Raw genomic sequence first — 12,012 nt, forward strand, 5'->3', positions numbered from 1 at the left:
GGTAAATGACTCATTCTTTTCCCTCTTTTGCTAGTTTGGTTTCAAAAGAAAATTCTTTTTTTTGGGTTTCTGGGTGTGACGTTTTGGGAGGATTCTGTTGATAATTAGCTTTTGTTTCCTTTTCTAGGTTGAATTTGTGAACTGGTGAGTTTTTTGTTCTTTGCTTGTTGTTTACTTGTGTTGTCTTATTGAATTTATCATATGGGTGTGTGTTAGATTTTGATTTTAGAGTTTGAATTCAGTTGGGTATGTGTCGAATTTGGTTTTTGATTGAATTTTATCAACTGAGTATGTGTTAGATTTGGTGAGGAGTGAATCTGTCTAAGTTTTTTCACAAACGGAGCATGTAAGACTTGGTAATTCTTCAAGCGTTCTCAATTTCTTGTTTGATGGCTGAACCTTTCTTTAAACACTAAGTCTGTACTCTGTACATATTTGAAAAGCAATCAAATTAGACCACTTTAATGCTATTGTGCAATTTTCGTGTTGCTTTTGATAAAAAAAATAAAAATTAACCTTACGTTCATAGTATATTTAACAATGAAATGATTGAAGGACCCATGTATATATCTAGACTCTGTGAGGTCCTTTGGTATCAGACGTAATGAAAAGATTGCATGCTATGTCACTGTTAGGGGTGAGAAGGCAATGCAGCTTTTGGAGAGCTGTTTGAAGCTGAAGGAATATGAGATGCTGCGAAGGAACTTTTGTGATACTGGACTTGGGGGAAAAAACATAAAAACATTTTCTTATATTTTTGTTTTTTTGGTAACTTTCTTGTTAAAAAATAGATGTTCATTAGAAAAGTAGTGATTCCTTGTATTGTTTTTTGATGCATCATTGTGCTCCAGTTTTAAAATTTATTTTCATTTGTTGGTCATCTTATGAGTCTCTAGCCCAACTTGAGATGCATGTTTAATGTTTTTAAATAGCTATTGGGTGTTCCAGAACCACCAAGGTGAATAATGCCAGGTGAAATTAAACAAGATGAGTCTTTTTCACCAACTGGCCACTGTAACTGTTTCAGTTTGTGATTTTTAAGTTGTAGGGTGTTGAGGTTCATAAAAGAACAGAGATTTTTTTTTTTTGAGAATTATAAAAACAAGGAAGGGCAGCAAAGATCGCAGGGCAAGGATAGTGAATGGCTTATTGCATTGTTTCTCTGTATAGTATATGACAAACCAACTTAATTTTCAACACTGTTGGGCTAATGTAATCAGCTTGGGATGGGATGATCAAATAACTAATAATTTTTATTAAGGTGTAATGATTTGGTTATTGGGTAACTAACCAATAAAAATCTAATCTGTTTTCGAGAAAGCTTATCCCAAACTCATAATGTTTCCTATGCATGTATGTTTGGTATCACTATAATGTATTGTCTTTCACTCCCATTATCATTTCCTTGTTTAATTGACCCACTTTAGTCATTGTGTATAAAACTGGTAGGTCATTTTGAGTTACTTTCAATGTTGTGAATAGTGCTTCTTGTCCCAAATCTAAATGAATGAGTATTTTGTGTTTGGGCCTTTAATGCAACTAGATGGCATTTTCATAACCCCATCTCTAGTTATGTACCCTGAAGACCATGAAACATGGAATGTACAATTGTTTTGATCAATTGATGGAGGAGCCGCCTTTGGCTTCCCCAATGCTCCTGAGGATGCAGCCAGGGCCGGTCTTCACACTTGGAAGGATAATGTAGTTGACAGAAGCATTCAAGATGCTTATATCAATGCCATTAGACGAGAAAAGAATTTCATATATATTGAAAGTATGTGCCCTTTAGATGTTTAGTGAATTGGGTTTGTTTGAGCTTGTGTTGTTGAAGTTTTTGTTATGTTTTGCACACTTAGATATTGTACATGAGTAACGCGGTCATGGCCTTTGTAGTAGAGTGGTACTTTTTTATTTTATGAATTCGTAAAGTGGTACTTATTTTCCTTAAAAAATGTTTAAACAGTGGAAAGTGAGAGCCTTTTGGGATGAAAGATTGCTACTCTGTTACTTATTAAAAAAAAGAGATCGCTAACCTGTTGAAACTGTGTATTCTTCTATGTATGTTTTATCAAGTAATAGGGATTGAAACAATTCCAAGAGAGATTCATATTTTAAAATTGCATAAATGATTATTCATTGAGCTAGCTACATAATTAAATTCTGCAGCTTGGAAGGCCTTTCACCAAAAACAATATCAAATAGTGGAGAACTTCATCAAATGCTTGGTCTGCATGACTATGGACTTCCAGCTGTAACAAGAGATTCTATTCAATGCCTTCCAGAATATAACAGCACGAACAAAGTTGGAGCGTCGTTTGAGACTCCTTGTGGGCATCTTTTGGTAATTGGCCCATATCGCTTCTCGTATGCTTAAAAAATCTAATTGATAATATTTTAGTGATTAACTTGAAAATATTTCTAAATAAAATTGTTTGCTCTCAGATCAAACCTGTAGAATACATGGAATTGATTTCTTCCATGAGGCCACATATATGGGTCACTTTAGCTGATGAAGTGCCTACATGGGTATCTGACAAGAGAAACAGGACATCAGTGGATCGAACTGTGAGATGGCTTGATGACTGCATTGCATTAAGTCCAGTAAGAACTATACATGTTTTCCCCCCATATTTGGACATTATAAATTACTGTATTAAGATGTTTCTGAGTTATCAATTGCTAGTCAATATTCATTGTTTGAGATTTCAAATGAAATTTGATTAACCAATATTATAGCAATTTTAAAATCTTTAGCTGTTATGCTGTGTGGGAATCTCCCTCCTAATGAGTGTTGCACACATTCATGGACATGAAACCCACTTTCCCTTCCCATTTGGATATTCAACTTCATTTATTATGATTAAATGTGAATCAATGTGAGATCGAGAGAAGGTTTTCCCAAATTCCTAGTTGCTTGCTCTCCCACCTTGTGGTTTTCATTCAATTTTTTTCGTAGAATCATGTAAATTGTGAGCTGACTGCTGAGTATTGACATGTTTTAGATCAATTTGATAGATCCCTTGTTGTATAGATTGGTCAATAATGGGCTTGTTTTAACCCATATTTGTAGGCAAGTGGAGCTGTATTTGGAGCCATTGTTAAAAAATAGATGTTCATTAGAAAAGTAGTGATTCCTTGTAAAACTAATGTTCATTAAAAAATAGATGTTGTTGAATTGGGTTTCTTTTGGAAGCTCTTTTTGCTGGAATTCACATGGCCTTAAATTTGAGGAGGTTGGTACTGTAAATCTTATTCCAAAAGAACTGTCACTGAAGATTGTTAGTAAGATTGAGGAAGGAGAAAGATTTACAGCCTATGTTGTCATTCCACTGTGGCCAGAGGGTATCCCAGAAAGTGCATCTGTGCAAGCAATATTGAATTGGGAAAATAGGACAATGGAGATGATGTACAAAGACATAGTGCAGGCCCTCCAAACTAAGGGGAAGAGGCAAACCCAAAGGACTATTTGACATTCTTTTGCCTTGGCAATCGAGAAATGAGGAAAAGTGGAGAATATGAACCTTCAAAGAAGCCCGAACAAGACACAGATTATAGTAGAGCTCAGGAAGCCAGGTGGTTCATGATCTATGTTCATGCTAAGATGATGATAGGTAAATTGGTTCATCAAAATTTTTTGATGTTGTGTTGTGAGCAAGAAAAGAAGTTTAGGGATTTTGGAATTGGATGGTCTTATAATAGTTTTATATTTATTGGCCAATTGGCATTATGTACATGAGGTTTGGATTTTATTCGTATTAAATTATTGGAGATCTATTCATAAAGAAATTGTTGAGGTATTTTGGATTTATTTGTTTTAATTTTTTAGGATAAATTTTAGTTGCTAAGAAGGCCTTGCACACTTGTACGGTGCTTACTTTATAAGCGTGCAGCGGTTGTCACATGCCTATCTTATAGTTGGGTTCGGGGCGTGACAAATACACTATCATTGGATCTGCCAACATCAATCAGAGGTCAATGGATGGTGTCCCGGATACAGAGATTGCCATGGGAGCCTATCAACCATTCCACCTATTTACTAGGCAGCCAGCTGGGGGACAAATCCACGGCTTTCGAATGGCATTGTGGTACGAGCACTTAGGCATGCTAGATAACTCCTTTCTCCATCCAAAAAGTCTGGAATGTGTCCAAAGAGTGAACCAAATTGCCAGAAAGTATTGAGACCTCTATTCTAGTGAGACACTGGACCATGACTTGCCAGGCCATTTGCTCAGTTATCCCATTCATATCACTGAAAAAGGAGTGGTCAAAGAGCTACCTGGGATAGAATTCTTCCTAGACACAGGCTAAAGTTCTTGGATCCAAGTCTGAATTACTGCCTCCAATTCTCACCACTTAATTGCCTTGCATTGATTTTAAAACTGAGCTTTTTTTTTTTTGTTCATCTTATTTCCCAGTACTATGAATGATTGGCAATCACTGATTGCTATGTGTTGTGGATATGTAAATAACATTCTTACTATAGTCTAGTTCATGCAACTTTCCCAAGAAGTGATCATGTAGTTCTTGTAGTGGTTAATTACGCAGATAGAAAATGATGGATAAATTAGAATTATGAAGTTCAAAGTCAGGCTGAGTCCGAAGGTTTCAAAGAATTAGAGCAAACCAACTATAAGTTGGTGGCCGAATTGAAAACCAGAGATGAAAAACAAGATATTATGAATTTTAATAAGCATAATTTTGAATACAAATTTCCTATCACTTTATAATTCACCAATCATTGTATTCTTTGAATTTTAAAATAACTTTTATCTCCAAAGAAAATTATTATTTTATTATTATTTGCGAAGGCCAATCTTGGTCCTCGCAAATAAGTTAGTATTAGTGAGGTTATGTTTTTAACTCACACAAAAAATAAATTTTTGTAAGGGATTTTTATTGTCCCTCGGAAATAATTTGGTGGGAACATTTCCCTCCAAATTTTTTGACATTTTAATGATTATTTGTGAAGGTCGATCTTGGCCCTTGCAAATAGTTTAGTATTAGTGACAACATTTTTTTAACCGTCACAAATAATACACTTTTTGCAAGAGATTTTTAATTGTCCATCGCAAATAATATGGAAGGAAAATTTCCCTCCAAAATATTAGCATTTGTAACGGCTATAACACATAATTGCGACAGTTTTTTTTGTTGGTCACAAATATTTCACATTTTACCAAGTATTTGTGAGGGTTTTATTTTGCCATCACAAATAATATTTTTTGAGAGGGCTTTTTGGGTCTGTCAAAAATTCTTGGTCGCTAATAGGCATTTTTTTTTTGTAGTGAATTACTTTCCATTTAGACCAATTTAAAGAGAAATAATTGATCAGAAATTTAGTTCAAAATTTTTGTAATTCTAAGATGATAGAAACAAAGAAACTTGGAAAGAAATTATAGTGCATGACAAGTTAATTAAAAATCAATAAAAAAAAAATCTTCTATTAGTTCTAAACAATCAACATATTATAGTGAATAATAAATTTTATTTTACGATGACAAAAACAAAGAAACTTGAAAAGAAAACATAGAGCACAACAAATTATTTTAAAATCAACAAAAAACAAACAAATTTACTATTAGTACTAAACAATTGACATTATAGAGATTAAAAAAAAAACGGTTCTTCAATTATTTTATTTTAAGATGACTAAAACAAGAATGATAGAGGAGAATAGGGGACTGATAGAGGCTTAAGACTGATACCTCAAGCAGCTGTATTATATATATATATATATATATATATATATAATTCACCTGGTTGGGATTTTGGATACTTGTTGACTTGTCAAGATCACTATATTCTTTCTCTATTTTCAATTTTTTAGAAGTTGCAAGTTTGGACTATCACAAAGGACTGAGGAGGTGCTCGTAATTAATGTTGTTCAAAATTTCGTTTTACTATTGACATATTGAACATGCCATTATTGAAGTTCCAGCTCTTGTTTATAAGATAGTCACCAGAACTTTAATTTTTATTTTATTTTACTGAATTCCTTTTGGTAAATAGTTCTTGAACTTTAGTGGGGCTTAATTCGCAAACTTGTAAGTTAAAGCTTATGGGTGTACGGCTGTTGTCACGGGTTCTGGAATTCACAATAAATTGGTAACATCACAACTGTCTAAATGAAAAAAATTTCTTAGTAGTCAAAATTTGAAAATTAATCTTAGAAAAATTACAAAACCAATAATTGTTAGTCTGTTCATTGTTCACACTATGAAAGAAGCTAGGCTTAACCAACTATTCTCAAAGGGGCATTTCCACCGAATGGGTCACCAGCAGCATAGGCTATAGTTAAGCAGCAAATTGGAATTTGCTCCTATTCAAAGAAGACAACCCTGCCAGTATTAGTCTGTTCTCACTATGAAAGACAACTAGGCCCAACAATGCATTCTCAACGTTGTCACTTCCACCAAATATTTAGTGGCAATAATTAAATAGAATTTGTGCCTATTCAAAATGTGTGACACAACCCCAGTAACATTTAATTACTTTCAAATCTCCTCGTAATTTTTTTTCAGTAGTCAAACTGATTATTGCAAAATTATTTGTTGTGGGGGTATTTTGAAAGCCCATTCAGAAGAGACTTTAAAAAAAAAAAAAATCAGAGAAGGAGATTGAATACTATAGAATAGGATGATGGCAATGATGATGATTTACTTTAAGTACAACAACTATATTCATCAAAAGGAAAGGGTATCCGCATATATAGGCTCCATGAATAAGTTTGTTACAAAAACAAAGCAAGCAACAATGAATCCTATGTTTGAAAAAGGAGAATGTGACAAATTGATCCAACAAATTGCTAGATTCTTCTACTCTAGCTAGTGCCATTCCTTTTAATTATGTCAAAAATTCAGAGTTTGGAATTGGCCTTAAGCCACCTTCCTATCATGAAATTAGGGAAACATGCTTGAAGAAGGAGGTGAATTTTACTCCTCCTAAATAAGGTCACACCAGCCTAAGCTATAGTTAATCAGCAATTAATAAATAGAATTTGTGCCTATGTGTAAAATTTGTTAATCACTTTCAAATCTCCTTGTGAGTTTTTCAAGTAGGCAAATTGATTAATTTTGTCATTAAAATCAGTTCCTAGTGGCATAAATCTAAGAGTTATTTTAAAATCATAATCTCTATCAGACTCTTTTTTCACAACTATATTATTTGGTAGGTTGTGAAACTACTATTTATAGACAGTTAAGTCAAAAGATTCCAAATTTTCTTAACATCTAGAGAAATGTATTATAAAAGGTGTTCAGATATAGCACGTCATACAAGTTCATAGTTTCATACTATGGTCGAGTACAAAATAGCTAAAAGCAATTGGTATTAAAAATATAGAGATTTGAATGGCAGTAGTGCAATCCAACTGATATTTTGTTTGGGTGTCCCATGCATGGTTTGGCTTTACTTTTGTGTTTGAAGCATCTGCCAAACTTGTTGCCGTCAATAGCAATATAGCATGGTCACACACGACCTTATATTAACATGACAGTAAATATCTGAGCAGATTTTCTCCTCACGTTTATGCATTGTGGGGCTAGAGCTAGCCTCACTGCAAAAGGTAATATACCTCGAGTACGTTGCGTCTATGATGCTAAAAAAGTTGCTATCACTAGCATGCTCACATGAACGCATTATTATACATGCATTGTGTGGTTGTGGGGCTAAAGCCTTGGTGGGAAAAGTATATTTGTAATATGGTATCTTTTCTTTTTCAATGTGACATCTATGCAGCCACATAGCAAAGCCAATCTACGATCAAATTGTATTATTCTTCAGGTGCTGTAAAATGGGGTTTTGGTGAACAAGAAGAATTTCAACGACCAATTACTCCTTGGTCCCAACTCTTGTCAATGCTTCTCATGCACACATTGTTTTCTTTCCCACTGAAATAATTAGCAACTACTCTCCAATATGCGGTCCAACTCAGAGATCAACTAGAGTCGGAATCCGATAGCAACATAGGCTGAACAGAGCAAATGGCCAGAAAGGAAAAGTTGAAGCAAAATTTTAAATAGTAAATATTTGTTCACACAATAAATAAATAAATATATATATCAATAATTGTAAACAAGAAAAGGTGTCGTCCACACATTTGAAACGTAAAAGGTGGATGCGTATTGATGATGTGAAATAAACTCATTTCTTTCTTTATAAATTAATTAATCGAAGTTTAAATTGACATATAAAAAAACTAGACATAATGTATGAAGATTGGTAAAATATAAAGTGAAATACAAAAAATGAAACAACAATGCTAACCATGGCGAATTCGGCCATTGCAACACCACCACCACAACGTAGCACACACCCAGCCACCCATGTGCACTGCAATGCCTTTTTATGTTTTTCTTTTCCTTTAATAATTTGATAGGTATAACGGGAGAGAGGGGATTTGAAACCTAAACAAAATTACGAACAATCAATGTGAGAACATTTTGTATCTATGAAAAAAAAAGAGTAATTACACTCATCTCCATTGAAATTTGGGAGAATGACACTCCACTCTAAATCACAAGAAAAAAAAAACACTTTCCCTCCTTGACATCCATTTAACCAAAATATGGAAGGCAATAGATATAGAGGGTAAGAAATAAAAATATCATCCTGCTATGAAAGGTGCTATTTTGGAAATTCACACAACGACACAATTATTGCAACAACTTTCAAATCTAAATGATTTGAGTGAATATCTTAGGGACACTACCAAGAATTAATGTTATTATTACTACTATTAATAGATAAGGCGATCAAATATGAGACTCATCCTAGAAGAACTCCCATAACGGTGGAAGATTTTTTTTCCTTGATCCCCAATTCTAAAATCAAACATTTTTATAGAAGAGTATTTTAAAAAATTCAGTATGACCTTTTTTTTCCCAATGGATTGTAGAGAGATTTGTAATTGCAAGTTTTTTGGTGCTTGATAAACTTTGCAAGTTTAATTTAATTTTATCAATTATGTTTTTACAAACCATTGTTAAACTTGGGTAAAGAGAATATTTTAAAATTTTAGAATATTTCATTACTAATGTTTATGGAAGGGGGGGGGGTATTTTATGCAAATCTCAAGGAAGGGGAATGTTTTTTCCTTTAGGTTTGGGATGTCATTCTTTCAAATATCAAAAAAAAAAAAAATGTGGGAGCATTTTTTTATGAACTTTATTAAAGTACTAAATTTCTAATCTTTTATCAAAAACAAAAAATGATTGACGATTCTAGAGAGAACTCTAGGTCAAATATGATTGCGACTTCAACTTATTATGTCAAGGATTGTAATCATTTCCAATTGCCAATATGGCACTGCCTCATGTTTAAAGATAATGTATGATGTCGTACTCGTATCTAACTCAAATATGACAGAAAATCAATAAATCAACACACCCCTATCCTATTCTCTCTTATTTTCTCTTCTCTCCACAAATTACCATACTTTTCTCCCTTACCAATTAAACCATAAATCCAAAACTTATATAAACAAAAAAAAAAAACAAAAAACAAAAATCCATGCCTATCATTATAACCTTTTCTTAGCATCAAAACAAACACACCTATACACACCTTCAAAAAAAAAAAAAAAAAAACCTTCAAACCACCCAACACCCAAATTAAAAATCCAGAAAAGAAAACCGTAAGACCCTCACATCCTTCACCTTTTTGCCGTGGCATATTGCTGGAGTGGTGTGGACAGCATGGTCGACATAGGTGAATTCCGTCAGATTATGCACAAATGGATCTACTAGCTACTTTGCCTCTGATCCACGGGATATAAGTTACAACTTATTTTTAAATTCTGTTTAACTTCCACAAATATCACATATGAGAATGATATTAAAGATAGATTTCCTCCCATTTAATCTTTCAATTCTTTCTTTTATATATATATATATATATATATATATATATATATATATATATATATATATATATATATATATATATATATCACATATGAGAATGATTAAAGATAGATTTCCTCCTATTTAATCTTTCAAATCTTTCTTTTATTTATATATATATATATAACTGAAGACTTTGAAACTCTCACAATTTTTCATATCAACATAATAATCAAACATTGATAATCTATATAAAAAAAAAAATGATAAGACTAAAAAAAAAAAGACTCACATTGATAATCGTGGATTGGGTTTTTAGGATGAAATTTCTACTAATCATTTTTTTATATTGTATATGGCAGATAAAACATCTTTATTTTTTTGGAGAAAAATTAAAGATGTAACATATGTCTTCCAGCCTAGGGAATGATAAATTTTTATTTGATATGTTATATATAAATTTGTTGAATTTGGTTTGGTTCAGAAGTATAATTCGGGGATTTAATAAATTTTGAAGTTTTAAGTTTGGGGTTTTTGGTGCTTGCATCTTAGTAGATTGATCTTAATTATTCACCTTAAATGCTTTTTATTTAGGTTTCATGTGATTTTTTGTTTTCTTATTAAAAACTATATTTTTGGTCGATTAATTATTTGTTTGGATTAATTTCAATTAATTGTTTGTTTGGATTCAACATAAAAGATAATTGAATTAGGTATTATAATTATGATATTGTTCTATATTTTGAATTGTCTATATTGTTATTACTATGAGTAAGTCAAATTGCTACTCAAATTTGATACTTGGTGTGTCTTCCTCATATCATAGTCTTTGTTTATGTATTTGGAGTATATATTAGTTTTGAGTGTGTGTGTGTATAACTATTGAGATTTTGCTTTATTAATTTAAGAATTGTAAATTATTTTGTAGATTTTAGTAACTATGCATTTGCAACTCAATAACGTTCAATATTATACAATACTTCTAAACTATGAAAAAATATAGTAGTTAAATATTTCTTCATTTTTTTTAAAAAAAATACTAATTAACTAGCAAAATGTCTATTTACTTATTGTTAGATTTTTTTTTTCAAAGTCAATATTTTTTCCGTGTATCACATGGATTAACGACTAGTTTTTTATATAAATATAAAAATATGTGGTATTTATTTTATTTCATGTGTCCTACTAAATATCTAAGGGAATCGGAGCAATCACCTTGTATCCTTCATATATAATAGTAAAAGACTTGTTATTAGTTGCAAGAGTAATCATGTCTCATCCCGTTTTTATTTTTTATTTGGGCAATTAAGCGTTATCTGTCATTGAGAGTATACAAGGACATGATGGTAGACATCCACATAAGTGTGTAAAACCACTGAAATCGTGAATCGAACGTACCGTTTGTTTTGAATCTAAAATATTTTTGTAAAATATTTTTTTATTTTCAGGTTTTTGTTTTTATGTAAAAAGTTTTCCGTTGGCTGTAAAATCCGTTGTAAAATGTGTCACATTTAAAAACTTGATAAAATATATTACAAAAACACACAATGGTCTTCCTCACCCCATTTGGTGGCTAGGTCATTGGAGTCACCATTTTTGTAGTTGGTACTACTGCTCTGATAGTGGGTGTTAATTGTCAGGTCGCTGGAGCTGCCAATTCGACAATTAGAACCGTTAGTATGATGGCTAATGTCTATGGTCCGATTGTAGGAGCTGTCACTCATGGCTAGTGTTGTTGATCCTGCAGTCGGAGTGACATTTCAGTCACTTTGATCACTGGATCTCTGTTACTACTTACTGGTGGCTTCTATGATTGAGTCACTGATTTTGGTGAACCTAAATATATTTTATTGAAAAATGTTTCAAAACAAATGGACTGTAAGTCACAATTTTAAATTTGAAACCAAGATTTAGAGTCATGATTTCAGTGCATTTATATAAATGTATAATATATATAACTCCAACTTTAGAACAAACCTTCTCATTTCTTTTAGTATATTCTTAAATTTTAGTAGGACAGGCATCTTGCAATGCTTTCCTTTTTATCATTTTAGTTAAGCGTTTGGACTTTTCCATGCAATGATGACAAAGGGGCAAAGTATGTGTGTGAACACAGAAAAAAAGAAAACATGTTCACATATATACCAATTTATTTCATTCTTTTCTCTCT

General features: G+C 32.3%; 1 pseudogene; it reads left to right on the forward strand.

The window, feature by feature from the left end:
- Nucleotides 1-1,503: 1,503 nt before the first annotated feature.
- On the forward strand, nucleotides 1,504-4,394 carry LOC142628682 (phospholipase D alpha 1-like; annotated as a pseudogene).
- The last annotated feature ends 7,618 nt before the right edge of the window (nucleotides 4,395-12,012 follow it).

This window comes from Castanea sativa, chromosome 3, assembly GCF_040712315.1.
Source record: "Castanea sativa cultivar Marrone di Chiusa Pesio chromosome 3, ASM4071231v1".
In the NCBI taxonomy this organism is placed as follows: Eukaryota; Viridiplantae; Streptophyta; class Magnoliopsida; order Fagales; family Fagaceae; genus Castanea; species Castanea sativa.